This window comes from Papio anubis, chromosome 8 (genome assembly GCF_008728515.1).
Source record: "Papio anubis isolate 15944 chromosome 8, Panubis1.0, whole genome shotgun sequence".
NCBI classification, from domain to species: domain Eukaryota; kingdom Metazoa; phylum Chordata; class Mammalia; order Primates; family Cercopithecidae; genus Papio; species Papio anubis.
In genome coordinates, this window is record NC_044983.1 from 74,980,277 (window position 1) to 74,996,119 (window position 15,843).

General features: G+C 36.0%; 1 long non-coding RNA gene across 2 annotated transcripts; it reads right to left on the minus strand.

Moving 5' to 3' along the window:
- Positions 1-1,413: 1,413 nt before the first annotated feature.
- On the minus strand, positions 1,414-14,239 carry LOC103886913. 2 transcript variants are annotated; one of them, XR_002523868.1, is made up of 4 exons: positions 13,726-14,239; positions 13,254-13,338; positions 2,850-2,895; positions 1,414-2,239 (listed from the first exon to the last, which is right to left on the minus strand). It is a non-coding gene; the product is annotated as an uncharacterized LOC103886913 (long non-coding RNA). The 2 variants fall into 2 exon arrangements; XR_002523867.1 differs by lacking the exon at positions 13,726-14,239 and having other exon boundaries at positions 13,254-13,477.
- Positions 14,240-15,843: the final 1,604 nt, after the last annotated feature.

Here is a 15,843-nt window from a genome sequence, read left to right on the forward strand (position 1 = left end):
TGGTGGGAGTGTAAACCAGTTCAACTATTGTGGAAGACAGTGTGGTGAATCCTTAGGGATCTAAAACTAGAAATACCATTTGACTCAGCCATCTCATTACTGAGTTTATACCCAAAGGATTACAAATCATGCTGCTATGAAGACACATGCACACGTATGTTTACTGCATCACTATTCACAATAGCAAAGACTTGGAACCAACCCAAATGTCCATCAATGATAGACTGGATTGAGAAAATGTGCCACATATACACCATGAAATACTACACAGCCATAAAAATAAAGGATGAGTTCATGTCCTTTGCAGGGACATGGATGAAGCTGGAAACCATCATTCTCAGCAAACTGTCACAAGGACAGAAAACCAAACACCACATGTTCTCACTCATATGTGGGAATTGAACAATGAGAACACTTGGATGCGGGGTGGGGAACATCACACCCCGGGGCCTGTTGTGGGGTGGGAGTTAGGGGGAGGGATAGCATTAGGAGAAATACCTAATGTAAATGATGAGTTAATAGGTACAGCAAACCAACATGGCACATGTATACCTATGTAACAAACCTGCACGTTGTGCACATGTACTCTAGAACTTAAAGTATTAAAGAAAAAAAATAGGAAAAACCTAGGGAAACTCTCTGAGTATTTGTCTAGGCAAATAATTCATGACTAAGATCTCAAAAGCACAGGCGACAGAAACAAAAATAGACAAATGGGACTTAATTAAACAAAAGAAGTGATCAACAGAGTGAACAAACGACCAGCAGAATGGTGGAAAATATTTGCAAATTATTCATTTGACAGGGAGCTAATATCCAATATAAACAAGAAACTCAAACAACGCAACCACAAAAACAACAATTAATTCCACTAAAAAGTGTGCAAAGGACACGAATAGACATTTTTCCAAAGATCACATACAAATGGTCAAAAAGTATATGAAAAGAAGCTCAACATTACTAATCATCAGGAAAGTACAAGTCAAAACCACAATGAAGTATCATTTTACACCAGTCAGAATGGCTATTAATTATTTTATTTTATTTATTTATTTTTATTTTTTACTTTATTTATTTGTTTACAGACAGAGTATCACTTTGTCGCCCAGGTTGGAGTGCAGTGGCACGATCTCAGCTGCAAACTCCTCCTCCTGGGTTCACGCCATTCTCCTGCCTCAGCCTCCCGAGTAGCTGGGACTACAGGCATGCACCACCATGCCCAGCTAATTTTTGTATTTTTAGTAGAGATGGGATTTCACCATGTTGGCCAGGATGGTCTCAATCTCTTGACCTCATAATCCACCCGCCTCGGCCTCCCAAAGTGCTGGAATTACAGGTGTGAGCCATCGTGCCCGACCAGAAGGCATTATCTTAAGTGAAACAACTCAGGCACAGATAAACAAATATTACATGTTCTTACTTATAAGTGGAAGCTAAACAATGTGTACGCATGGACATAGAGTGTGGAATGATAGACAATTGATACTTGGAAGGGTGGGAAGATGGAAAGAGAGTGGATTTTGAGAAATTACTTAGTGAGTGCAATGTGCATTATTTGAGCAATGGATATCTGAAAAGCTCTGATTTCACCACTGGCCAAGCTATCCATATAACTAAATTACTCATAGACCCCATAAAAAAGTATATAAAATAACTAATTAAAAAACTTGAAATTAAAACTAAACCTTGAATCTGATTTTCTTGTGCTATTAGAGACTATATCATGAGTTTCTTCATGATATTCTGGAAATGAAACACAGTTGTAAAAGTCACACTTATTTAGTCTTTCTATGGCCCTTCCACAACACCCCCTGCCCTCTACTGCCATGTCTGAGTGTGAAGCAATAGCTAGCTCTTTTCTCAGGGACTACTGTTTCCAACCAATTACCCACACTGACTCTACTAGTTTCCTATTGGTACTCGTGAAAAATTATCACAAACTTTTCAGTGGCTTAAAACGTCAAATTTATGATCTTACTGTTTTGAAGGTCAGAAGTCCTAAATGGGTTTCATCAAGCCAAAATCAAGGTGTCAGCAGGGCTGCATTAATTCTGCAGGCTCTCGGGTAAAGCTTGTTCTCTCGTCTTTCTCAGCTTCTAGAGGCCATCTGTGTTCTTTGGCTCATGGCTCTTTCCTTCGTCTTCAAAACCAGTATCCTCAAAGAAGCAAGCATCTTCAAATCTCCCTCTGATTCTGCTTCCATCATTACCTTTCCTTCTTTGATTTTTTTTTAAGAACCCTGTGATTACATTGGGTCTACTCAGATAATCCAGGACAATTTCCCCATGTCAAGAACCTTTGTATTAATTGTTTCATTTTTATATCATGATGTTACAATGTCAACCAAAAAAGTGACTAAATGCCTAATAGAATAAACCGTATACATTTTACTGAACATGTACATTTAAAAAGTTCTATGGGTGTGGGTGTGTGTGTGTTTATGTGTGTACTCAGTCTATGCACCCACCAGCAATCTGCAATTGATATATAAATATAACTAAAGTGCAGTTCTGTGAAACATAAAAGGAAATGACAAAGATGTGTTTCTGTGTTGTTTCTGGTCTGAGTCTTCATTTCTTTTTGTCACCTCAGTTCTCTATCTCTGACTTCTTCGGGTGCCTCTGGTCAATGTCATTTCTGAACTAGCAGCTTCTTTGTATCAGAGCTTAAATACCAATTGCAAGATCTCCCCATATGCTTATAATAGCTTAAATTTTAATTCCTGGGTGTTATCAATTGTATTTCACTACCTACGTTCACTTCTTAAAGAGGCACTATAGATTGAAAATTAAGAACACAGGTTTTGGAGCCATGGTCTCTGAGCTTGAATCCAGGCACTGGATACTCACTTGTGTCTTTAGGCAAATTAATCTAGGTCTGCCATAGTTTCATAATCTGTAAAATAAAATAATTACAGTAGTAACCTTAGAGGTTGTTGTGAAGATTAAATAAAATAACTACTTGTGTTTAGCTAATAGCACTCATTATTTGTTAGCTAATATTTATTTTCCTAGACACTACCACCCAAATTTATAGAAGTGTGAATACTGGGTTAAGTGCCACAAATATGCAATACGTATTTATACATATACATTTTAAAGTTCAGGAAAATGGTCAGAGACTTTAAAGACTAAAAGATGAAAGTCATATATTTCTTATGAAGTGTGATTTTCAGATTATAGTTTATATCTGAAAACAGGAATTTGGAATTTTCAGCTTTGACATTCCCTTTTTACAATTTAATAAGATTCATTTAAGCCAAAAACATTGTAATCAGGCAGGCAAACGTAATAACTTGAGCTACTCCACCTCCTAATCCCAAAATGGAGTTTAAAAGATAGTCTGCACCTCCAACTATCAATATACCTTCTAAGTGGACATTTGGAAACATGCCATTTGGTTTCAAATATTTGGGGATTTTCTAGGTATGTTTATATTACTGATTTAAAATTAAAATTTTAGTGTGATCAGATACATACTTTGAATGATTTGACTCTTTTAATTGAATATACATGTTCTTTATGTCACAGAACATGAAATATATGGGTAATGCTCTGTGTTTACTTGGAAAGAATATATATTCTGTTGTTGGGTGGAGTGTTGGTTTTCATTTTTGATGAAAGGTGTAGAATAACCACAATGAAGTATCTCCCAATACAAACAAATCCATAACATTAGCAAGTAATCAAAAACTGGCCCTCAAGTATCACTGCACAATGCAGTTTCCTTCCTACATAAGGAAAACTAAGCCTTCCTTAGTCCTAATCATCATTAAACCATGTAGTATGTGTATGTTTTGAGTGCAGATTCTGAGGAGGCCAGTCCCAGGAGGGGAAAAAAAAAAAAGAAAAAACTGTCAGTTTATTTTTAAAAATAGGTATGCTTTGGCTGGGCACGGTGGTTCACTCCTGTAATCCCAGCACTTTGGGAGGATGAGGCGGGTGGATCACAACGTCAGGAGATTGAGACCATCCTGGCTAACACGGGAAACCCCGTCTCTATTGAAAATACAAAACATTAGCCTGGTGTGGTGGCGGGCACCTATAGTCCCAGCTACTCTGGAGGCTGAGGCAGGAGAATGGCATGAACCCGGGAAGCGGAGCTTGCAGTGAGCGGAGATCATGCTACTGCACTCCAGCCTGGGTGACAGAGAGAGACTCCATCTAAAAATAATAATAATAATAAATTTTAAAAAGGTATGCTTTAAAAATTGTGTTATGCCCACTTTTTATGAAAATGGTGGACAAAAGGCAAATGAGGAATAAGAAACTGTTCACATTTGCTAAGGAGGTGGAAAAAAATCCCAGATGGAATCCCTCTTCTCCTTAATTCTCCCCCAAAAAGACATTAATTAGAAACAAAAATAAAGAGAATTTGCATTTGTTTTACTTCACTGAAATTGAGGCTTCTTCTAGTCATTTTATAATGAATCTCGACAGTAATGTGAACATGGGTCAAACTCAGAGGTAACCCCTACACTGAAGAAAATGCAAAGTCAAATCCCTTCAATTATAAGCACATGATGCATGTGAGTGAAAGGTACTGCCTGTGAGACTACACCGAGTGATGGAGGCAGTGGTAAGCTGGAGAACGCATGCTCCGTCTAACGGAGGCAACCACCGCTTGGCTCCAAGTCTTTGAGCTTTGCAGTCATTTAAGAGAATCTCCAGATATTCAAAATGACTTAAGAGAAGATGGAAATCTAGACTCTCATTTACATCCAACATTTACATCGTTTTAGAACATCACAGGAATCAAGATAGTGGGGACCAAGTAAAACATGCCTGCACACCGAACGGGCCCACAAGTCTTCAGTTAACAAGCTCTGCTGCATATATGCTATATAGCCTCAAAGTTAGCTCACATTTACGTATAAAAAGTCAGTTATAAAAGACTACTTCCTTTTCTTCCTTACAAATGTAACACAGAAGACCTCTGGATATGTTTAAATAACTTTTACTAATAAACTGTGGTGTGCTCCTACCCCTCAATTATGAGTGAGGGAAGGGAATGTTAGAAAGCTATTTAAATAAATAAGTAGATTTTCTTGCCAAATAAGGAATTTTCAAAACTTTCAGACATTTCTTCAAGTCACCATGCACAGCATTGCTTTTAGTTGCAAATAAAAATAACAACTAAACAACCAAAACTGGTTTATATGAGAATTTAGACTTCTGGCCAAGATGGAGTAACAGGAAGAGAATTTTCTGTCTTGCCCAAGAAAAAAATGAAAACCAACACTTCACCCAACAACAGAATATATATTCTTTCCAAGTAAACACAGAGTATTACCCTTATATTTCATGTTCTGTGACATAAAGAATATGTATATTCAATTAAAAGAGTCAAATCATTCAAAGTATGTATCTGATCACACTAGAATTTTAATTTTAAATCAGTAATATAAACATACCTAGAAAATCCCCACATGTTTGAAACCAAATGGCACATTTCCAAATGTCCACTTAGAAGGTATATTGAGCTAAATAAAAACAAAAACACAGCATATCAAAATTTGAGGGGTACAGCTAAAGCATCAATGAAAAGCAAATAGAATTAAAATACCTATATTAGAAAAGAATGATCTCAAATCACTTATTTTAGCTTTCATCATAAGAAACTAGAAAAAGAAGGACAAATGAAAACCAAAGTTAGTAGAAGAAAGGAAATCATAAAAACCATAGCAGAAATCAAGAAAATAGAAAACACAAAAGCAATAAATTATTTCCTTCCAGAAGGCTGAAGAGGAGGGAACACCCACCAACCAAGTCAACCTACAATGCCAGACTTAATTTTGTAACAAAACCAGATAAAGACTTTGCAAGAAAACAAAACTAGACCAATATTTCTCAGATGTATAGGTGGAAATTCCTTAATAAAATTTTCTCAAAATGAGTCCAACATTATATTTAAAAAGTCACCATGACCAAGTTAGATTTACTCCAGGTATGCAAAGTTTAATGTTCAGATATCAATTAATGTAATATCCTCTACTAGCAGATTAAAAAAGAAAAAATCACATGACCATCTAAATAGATGTGGAAAAACATCTGATGAAATCCAACATCAATCCCTGAAACAAACTCTCAGCAACTAATAACAGAACTTTCTCAATCAGATAAAAGTACCTACAAAAATCCTGTAGCTCACATCATATTTACTGGTAAAAGATTGAATGCAAAGATGAGGAAAAAGGTGAAGATGTCAGCTCTCACCACGTTTGTTCAACAGTGTACTAGATATTGTAGTCAGTGTGATAAAGCAACATAAATAAAATGTTTTAATAACTGCATTAAAACTGTCTTTAGACACATAGATAAGAAAATGTCAGGAGGTTATAAAACATTCATTATATTAACGGTGGTGATTTCATAGATATGTACACATGTCAAAGCTTATCTGCATATACACCTTTAATAAGAACAGTTTATTGTATGTCAAGTATACCTCAGTGAATATGTTTTAAAGCTTTCATATGCAAGGTAAATATATTGCCTTGCACAACAAGTCACAAAGTAGAACATCAGTTATATCAGCACTTTAATGTTAAGATCACTCTGCCTTGACAATTGTAGATTTCTCCTCTCATTTTCTTAGGATGACTACAATATATCCAACCTTTGTGATCCTACATAACAAAATCCAAGTGCAAAACAATAATAACACCAAAAACAACAAAATATCTATTTAAAAGTGAAGATAAATTACTTTCTAGAGAACTTCCCCTCACCTGCAATTGGTCGGAATTTCATGACTTGCTCAATCAAGCAAGAATAATGAAAATGTATATTGGCTTCAAGTATTTGTTCCACTCTCTAAAATACATGAACAAAATATCTGAACAAAATCAGAATTCTAATAACAAGGTAGCCAAGTGTAAATGCCTTTTGGGAAAGCCGTACTGTCAGTGACTGACATAGTCATTATGTGGGTATCCAGTTAGGATTATTGAATCAATTACTTGGTGAGGCTAAAAGAATTCTTCATTACTTCAACATTACAACTGTTGAAGAAAAGATTGGGGTAGAACAGCTTTTGAAAATTCTTAACGTACTCAAAATTATTTTAGTGGGTTATAATGAATTTTAAGTTGCATTTTTATACACTAAACATGAATCAGTGTTGATACTTTTTGTATACCCATTCCATTAATTACAATTATGTGATATTTTTAAATATAAGCATGCATTAACCTGAGGTAAGAGGCACTGGAACTATTGAAAATTCATTTTTGGAATATTTTTGTGCACAAAGCAAATCTATCAGACGGAAGTCACAGTCAGGACAAACATGAAGTGGGAATCTTCATGTTTGGGACTCAGATTGTAAGAGAATCTGATGAGCATATTTTGAAGGGGATATATAAAACTACAAAAATTTCCTACTGAGAAAACTTGAAGACAAGGAGATTTGTTAGATGGATTTTTAGAAAACAAGTAAGTTCCAAAAGTGGAAATTCTGAGAATTACTAACAATAATGATGAATGTACTGACAAATCTGAAACTGTTCCCAGATTTTAGTAGAAATCCTGATTAAAAACTGGCAAATCTGTAATATGGCTCCCATCTCCGGTGTCACAAGGGCAGAAGAATAAAGTTACAAAGTCTCCATAGGCAGAGCCAGGTGTTAGTATCTCACCAACTTCTGGAAACAAGGTTCAAGCTCAGGACCTCTCTTTTATTTCCTGTGTGAGACACAAAGAGCTCTGAAAGTCCAACAACCATCCAGTGACTAGGGAGGGTCCATAAAGACAAATGTCACCAGCTCCTCCCGCATTAACAGGCGCGAAAGTTAAACAGGTCCTCTCGGGCTCCTTTTCCATAAAGTAATGAACTGAGGCATGCAGGTGGAAAACAGGAGTGCACACCACGTGTCTTGTGTTGGCTGCTATAGCCCAAGCAGCGGATCTCTTGTCTTTTGTACTTCTTACTTCTGAAAATATAAACTGCTCTTTTAATTCCAAAAATGATGCTGTTGATTTGGATTGCTATGTCTGGCTAACTGCTCTGCTTCTGTATTTCTCTTCATACAGCATTCTGCCCGCTATTTGATTGAGTGCCTAAATTTGTAGAGCACTGTAACTGGCACAGCAGATCAGGCAGCAGGCGGAGGTGGGTGGATACAGTGTATCCCTCCAGGTAGCTTTAAATAATAAAAAACAATGCTGTAAGTTTCTGCTAACAGAAAGCATTCCACTGAGGACACTGCTTGAATGTCACCAGTTTAGCTTCAGATGGGCCTTGAATGTGAATATGATGAGATGTCTCATGGCTTCCTCTGTCCAAACAAACATATGTTACTCCTGTGTTTGGTATGATAAGAGATTCCCTTTTCAGATTGACTGAGACTTTATACCTTTCTCTTGAAAAGGAGCTTGAAAGAACCGTATTTCCAAATTTTAATATGTTTACATCCAGATCCATTGAATTAATATGTCCCTCAAAGGAAAGAGTGTTTAAACATTTCACTCTGCTTTATAATCACACAGCACTCTGAAGTCATCATGAGGACAGGAGTCAGCAGCTCTTGGCTGTTTGACACTTGAAACCATCTGCCTCCCCAGCTTCCCCATGTTGCTATCCTCAAGACACTTTCTAGTTTCCTGGTCAGAGGGGACAAATTCTTCTTTATATTCCAATATTCCTCCTGCACAGTCCACATGTTTTCCAAATGCCTTCTGTTAAGTGCAGACATTACTGAAGTGCCTAACCCAACAGGGTGGGAAAAGGGAGCGAGCATCCTAACTCTCATGCCTGGGTAATGGGAGTGGACACATCCCTTCCACCCACTGCCTTAATAATAGGCTTTGTGAAGCCCCTCCCCTCAGGCCTTACTCCCACTCTTTCCATCTTGAGTTCACTGCTTCAAAAGAGAAATCTATTTGTACTTCACTCATTCTTCCTTCCTCCTCTTCAAACATCTTCCCTCCTTCAAATATATCTGTTTGTGATAATGTCCTCAAATCATTCTTTTATTCCCATTTATTTTTTAAGGAAGTGCTATATTGTATAACACATGAGTATTTATTACAAAAGAATAAACACTTAAAGAATTCTAGGTACTATTCAAAAAGAAACGTAACTGTGTGTGATAAAAATTTAACTTATAACTTATTTGGGAATTCAGTGTTTAATTGGCTGGGACTAGCATTTATTCTCCAGATGTCCCCATCTTCTATGGTCACAGCTTATATTATAAGTGACCATCAGCAGAACTTTCAGAGGAATAATCATTAAGCTAGCCCTACTCCTGTTATTGAAAAAGTAAACAAATAAACAAATGGAAATAATTATCTCTCTCCTAGGAAATTAAACAATGAAATGTTTCAGTTCCACACATCTTCAGCATTAAATTCATCCTAAAGCAGTGTAATACTATATGTATATAAATACATTGTGGTAATAAAGCTCTGACTACTCATAGAAATTACAATATTATAATTTTTTACAGTTATCCTAACAGGAGAGCAAGAGTAGGTAAGAACCCACCATTCATTTGTTCATTTGACAATTTCTGTAAAGTCACAGATGATGCTTTTAGTTATTGTTTTTATGAAAACATAGGAAAATTTAAAAAGAAGAACCTACTCCTGAAGACGACATACATTTGAAGGACTATCATGCATCATAAACAATGTTTTACATATATTACATATGCATATATGTTATAAGTGATATAGAAAACATATGCTATGTACATATTCCATACAGTTTACTTACGTTAACCTTATTTAATAAGAAACGTGAAAGGTATATGATTCACATTTACAGATAGGACACTGAACTCAGTAAGTTTCGGCATCCTACTAAGGGTCACACAACCAGGAGTGGCTGAACTACGCTCTCTGACCCTGCTATATCTGTTCTGTAGGCCTCATGCTCTTCACTATATTGTGAAAAAGGTTATGGTTTCCTGGGAAATGTATCTACAGGAGCTCAGTGAAACATATGTTCTGCCAAAGTCATTTCATTAGAATGTTGGCCAAACCCTGAAGTGACTCAGACTGTGGATGTTGAACAGATTTTAGGTCTCTGCCAAATGTAGCTGAGTTAGAAACAAACAAAATAACCATAAATAAAGGAGGAAAAACATTCACGTGTTTTTAGGGAGTGAAGTACCTTCTAATAGCTCTAAAAATGCATTCACATGACTAAACATCAGGCTTTTGTAATTATACAAAATATTTACAAAAGAAGTAGCCTCAATTCCAAACAAAGGGAGGAATATTGCCATTGCTAGATGCACTTAAATATATTCCAAGATTGTGTTATTCCTTGTAAAAGAGAAGCTTAGCAGCCTGTGCAGTATCCTGGGTGTTTACCCACAGTATGTTGGGAAAGGGGTGACTTTAACTACATGTGAATATCTATAAACCATCTTCCCTCAAATAATAAGCAGGAAGACTGATTCAGTATTTTTCTGACAAATTAGAATGACCATCAATAACAAAATGTCAAGTATTACAGAAAAACTCCAAAAGAAAAATATTATACAACATACTCACTGCTGAACCCATAAAGAGGACAACCACAATCAATGCAAAGAGATAATTAAGCATTCTTTTGAATCATCATTAATGACAGAAAACACATCCTAGCTTCATTAGTGAACCTCAAGGTGCAGTGCAACTAATGGAACCCACTGGCAGCCTCAATAATATTCCATTTCTGAGAGCTTTTGTGGCAAAGGGGGCTCCAGGGGAGAGGAAGGGGGAGAAATGCTTAATCAATTTCCTTTAAAGTTTCTTGCTGCTTATAGAATAATAAATCAATCTTTCATGTGTTGCTTAAGAGTCTAAGACAATGGAAGCAAGGGAAAAAAATATTTTTTCAAAGATGGAATTGTATTGTCGACTTAAAACAGCAGATTAATAAAGCAAACTAAACCATTGCACTTTTTTACCCAAATGTATAAAAACATTAGAGCTAATCAAGTGCCGTATTGTCAAGCTCAATCATATACAATCCTTTCCTTACTACATAAGCTATTTTCTTCCTTTCCTCTTATTTCAAACACTTACTTTGAAGTCAAAAAATGGATAAAATCATTTTGAAGGCTGCTGAATGTATGGGCCTTTTCACAGAAGGACATTTGTAAAAGGAGAAAAAGGCATGTGGCGCAATGAAGGTGAAATAACTGACTCACAATCTCTTGCCAAGACAGCAGTAAAATAAAGCAAAAGTGGTTCCCATCCAACATGTCATTCCCATTAGATAACACGCCATTACCTTGCTAGTCCCAAACCTGGACTTACTCCCACATACGTTAGAAAAATAAAACTTTTAAATTAAAGTCACAGTAAACTTAGTTTAGATTAGAAGAGCTTCTATTACATCTCTGGTACATTTCCCTTCTGAATCATCCAAAAAGATGTAAACCTAGTACAAATTCATCTTACATTATGGTCTTCTTCTGGAAATGACTTTATATAAAATAAAACCTGGCATTTAGATTGAAAAATATGACAATCTCAGTATCTCATGAAATATAAATAAGCCCTAACAACAGGCAGCATATGACAAAACAAAAAGCTTCAGACATAAAGTCAACAGAAGGGTAGGAATTCATCATGGTCATACATTAATTAGTTTTACTAACTTAAATGCTTCTTTGAAAATATCTATAATCTAGGTCAAAATAGATCTATCCTATTCACCCATCAAAAAGAGATGTACATCTTCTTGTTTTTTACTCTTCCATGGTTGCAGATTTATACATATTTTGTGAATAAAAGGCATTGCAAAAGGACTTTATCTAATATACAAAATGTTCTGAAATACTCAGTATCTAGCAAGGCTACATAGCTCAGAAATATGATCTGATATTTAGCAAACATGAAACATATTGTCTATGAAATTTCTTCCATAAATTTGGAACAAAAGCTTTTAAAGAAAAATAGCTTTAATAAACTCTCTAAAGTCACTTTTTATGTGATTCAGAAAATTGTGAAAAATGACCCTAATGCAGCTGACTTCATTTGGTTTCAGAATTAATTTTAAATTAAAGTGTTTGATCAGTTATGGAATAGGCTCTTATTCAACTTCTCAGTCTCAATTAAAGTTACTTGAATCCAAAGATATGAAGCAAAGAATTTACCTTTGGTTTCAAATTGTAGTTGAATACCATTAGATTTAAAACTCATAGTAAAACTTGCATAATTGTGTATTAGTTTTCCATTGCTGTATTACAAATTCCCACAAATTTAGTAGATTTTAGCAATATTCACTTCTTATCTCACAGTTTCAGATGACTGGAGCAGTCATGATAGGGTTCTTCACTTGGGGTCATAAGGCTGGAATCCAGGTGTTGACTGGAGTTGCATTCTGATCTGGAGCTCAGGATTCTCTTCCTAACACATTCAGATTGTTGCCAGAATTTGGTTCCTTACAGTTATAGGATGGAGGTTCCTGTTTTCTTGCTGGCTGTCAACTAAAGGCCACCCAATATTTCCTGCCAGATGGCCCTCTCCACAACACTGAAGTTGGCCCCTCCAAGGCCAGAAGAATCACCTGCACTTTGAATCTCTTTACATCTTTTAAGGGCTTGCCTGATTAGAGAAGGCCCAGCCCAATAATCTTGCTTTTGATTAACTCAAAGTCAGTTGATGAAGGACATTGTGATTGTACAGACTAGGCACACAGGAGAAGGGAATGGTAGAATTCTGTAACTGTAGGTGCTTTTATAAAAATAACACTACCATAAAATGCTACTACATTTTATAAAAGATTAGACTATTTTTGTTTCTTGAAACAACAGGGTTATTTCAACAACATTTACTTGCATACATAACCGGCATAAAATGTGTACACTTCATTACCAAAAGCCATTGGATACCATATCATTTAGTCAAGTTCTGAAGCATTCCTGCTATGAAAATGTTTTTTTGCTCTCCCAAATGTAAGCACACTATGCAACCAGAGAACAAAGAAATCACTTTTGGTTAGGTCAGCCCCTCCCTCCCTAACTCAACCACAAGGTCTAAGGGCATGCATACAAAACACCCAGATGCTGTGCCAGGCTGGAAGACATTGAGTCCACCATGGGATGGAAATGGGAATTCATAATGCTCTGATAAATACGGTGCCCATGTGCTAGCTGCTGCCTCTCACAGTATCCTGAGCACTACAGTGGCAACTCTTTTCCACAACTTCTCTATACTTTCCTGGCTCATTGAACTGGGTTACTGACACATTTTTGTGATACACTCTATGGCCTGTATCTTTGAATAACCTCATTGTTATGGGTCTCTTACCACTTGCCTTAGATTTGGCCAGGCTCTTCCATGTGGAGCTGCACACTCTCTTCCATGTCCTTGGTTCCTGTTCCCATCTTGTTCCCTGGAGTTAGAATAACCAGAACCTCGCTTCAGTTATCACCTCAGCTGGGCACCATGGCTCACACTTGCAATCCTAGCACTTTGGGACACTGAAGTCAAAGGATCACATGAGCCCAGGAGTTCAAGACCAGCCTGGGCAACATAGCAAGACCCTGTCTCAACAAAAAAAGGTTTTGTGGATTTTTGTTTGTTTTTGTTTTTGTTTTTTTTAATTAGCCAGGTATGGTATCACATGCCTGTGGTTCTAGCTACTCAGGAGGCTAGTCAGAGGATCACTTCAGCCCAGGAGATGGAGGTTACAGTGAGCCATGATAGCACCACTGCACTCCAGCCTGGGTGATAGAGTGAAGTCCTATCTCAAAAAAAAAAAAAAAAAAACACCACTTACCTAGATTTCTGTTATCTTGCTCTTCCTTTAGAATTGAGCCTTTTTGGATAAAAATACCAATCAGAATAGCAAAAGTAGCAGTGATTTATTTAGTGCCAACCATATGCAAGGTACTCAGCTGCATATTTTACATTTATATAAGACTTTCAACAGCTTTTGAATAAATTATTATCTTCGTGTTACTTATTAAAAAACTGCAGCTCAAAGAGATTATGTTACTAGCACTAGATCACCTACCTGATAGACATAAAGGCTGGAATTCAAACTTGGGTTGAACTATTCCCAAACCGCAAGTCCTTTCCTTTTTAATTAGGAGAGAATATTATTTGTTACCCAAACCAGGACACTTTTGAGACTAGAAGAGGGTCTCATTAATAATTGTAATTAATGATTATTATAATTGTTATGATAACAATCAAAATTAATAACAATGGACATGAACCAAGCCTCTTCCAGGTGCATCAAAAGGTATAATTTTCTTTTTTTTTTATGTCCACTTTAAAATTTTATTTTATTTTATTTTATTTATTATTATTATTATACTTTAAGTTCTAGGGTACATGTGCATAACGTGCAGGTTTGTTACATATGTATACTTGTGCCATGTTGGTGTGCTGCACCCATCAACTCGTCAGCACCCATCAACTCGTCATTTACATCAGGTATAACTCCCAATGCAATCCCTCCTCCCTCCCCCCTCCCCACTTAATTGTAGATATAACACCCTGAATATCCCAGGCCCTGTTTCTTCAGTAAGAGACCTTTTAGTGACCAATCCAACAACTGGAGTGACTTTCTCAAGTGAATCTCACCTTTATCCCCTTCCCCCTTGAGCAATAATGCACAGGTCACAGCATGCCTCAAGGCTATGCCTATTAAGCTATTTCCTGTTAGTCTAAAAAAAATAACATGAGTTTGAACTTAGTTGTAAAGCTTCGCAAGTCATTTTTACATTCTTCAATTTGTTTACCTGTAGCTCCTTTTCCCAATCACTAGCAAGATTTCTCAATTGCATCCTAGAGACAAAGGAAGCTTCAGAATAACTGAGAATTTTCTCTATTAAATCTATACACACAGTTTCTAGCACAATGATAATCCCAAAAGAAGTTTTCAAAATGTTTAGGGATTGTGATAAATGTAGACACACACATAAATATAATACCTTTGTGCAGATAAAGTCACATATATGTAGACAGCTTTTACGTAGGCTCTCTCATATCTAGATCCATACAGAGCATAAATATTTCTATATTTCATTTTAAGAATTCATTATTATATAAAAGTCTCATGAGTTGGAGCTATGGTACAACATTGCACATGGCTCAGTATGCAGTGAGAACACTATAGAGAATACAAATAAACTAATTTCAACTAGTATGTAACCCCTAAGTCTACAGGTTCTGCAAATACTATAGTAATATACACAGTTAATTTCAGTTTCCTTTTCTATAAGTAATTTTTAAAAGACATTCTATGGATTTTCTAATACTTTGAGATTCTCTTTTAGAAAGAGTTATGTGGATTTTTAAGCTAAGAAAATGCTATTTTAGGAAATGATCCTTTACCTGTGCTTCCTAAAAATACTTAATTTCACATTCCTAAGACATTTCACTTCCCCAGGGACTCTCATTCAATTCTTTGCATTTCTCAAACCCCTGAGGGAGCAAATATAAATTACCCTGGGATATTTCTTATTGATCTAGCCTTGCCCTCCATAGAAGACAAGAACACAATAACTGAATTGTCTTTATAAATTATAGAATTAAAATATAAGTCTTCCATGTAATTTTCCATCTTATTATTGTGGTTAAGCAGTAGTTAAGATTCTCCCATAGGAAAAAATCTACATTCAAATAAATGTGGGAGACATTATACTTTCCATTTCTTCTCTCAGTACTTATTACTGTCTTAGAGCTTTTGAGAAGTTTGGCAATAAAGAACCCAAAAGAAATTTGACTATAAAATCCTTTTCCCAAAACATCTTCAAGGATCTCACTGGGCTGCAATTACATGGAATTCACTTTGGGAAATGTTCTTTTAAATGACAAAAAAAAAAAAAAAACTTTAGACTGTTTTAGTGTGTGACCATGTCTCCCACTACAGACAAAGGAAAATTAA